Raw genomic sequence first — 805 nt, 5'->3', positions numbered from 1 at the left:
GAGAAACTGTTAATAAACCTATGTTTAGAGAGATAGATTACTTTTCGTTTAATGTTTGTACTATTGCATACAGTCGTACTTATGTACTTCACTATTCACATACACATACACATTCTATAATTCCATGAATATAGCTCTTTCACTCTATGTTTCTATTAACATTAATCCTTTTGTGCGTGTGTGTGTGTGTTTGTGTGTGTGTGTGTGTGTGTGCGTGTGTGTATGTGTGTGTGTGTTTGTGTGTGTGTGTGTGTTTGTTTGTGTGTGTGTGTGTGTATGTGCGTATGTGTGTGTGTGTGTCTGCGTGTGTGTCTGTGTGTCTGTGTGTGTATGTGTATGAGTATATACTGCAATAGAAGACCGCATTTCGTGCCTGTGGCGATAATTATTTTATCTTCTCATCCTCATGGTGAATGCCTTTACCAAACACATTATTCAAAACATGTTAACACACATTAGAAGACAGCAATTTTAGTGTATGCTGTAATTGTTGCTTCGTCTCTTTAGGATGCTTATTAAATTTATATATTGCCATTAGAAAAAGCGCCGATCTAATCATATACATATTGATAGCTATTTCATCTAATATGATTATACTCATAATTATAGAGGACTTATGATATATAAATGTACATAGATATATGCATACATGTACATACACATGTATATGCCTGTGTGTGTGTATGTATATATGTATGTATGTTTATATATGTATGTACATGTTTATACATGTACATATATATAAATATCTCAGTATGTATGTAAATATACATACATGCATATATATATATATATACATATATAT

Source organism: Octopus bimaculoides, chromosome 7, assembly GCF_001194135.2.
Source record: "Octopus bimaculoides isolate UCB-OBI-ISO-001 chromosome 7, ASM119413v2, whole genome shotgun sequence".
Classification (NCBI taxonomy): Eukaryota; Metazoa; Mollusca; class Cephalopoda; order Octopoda; family Octopodidae; genus Octopus; species Octopus bimaculoides.
Note: the sequence above shows the minus strand (reverse complement) of the source record.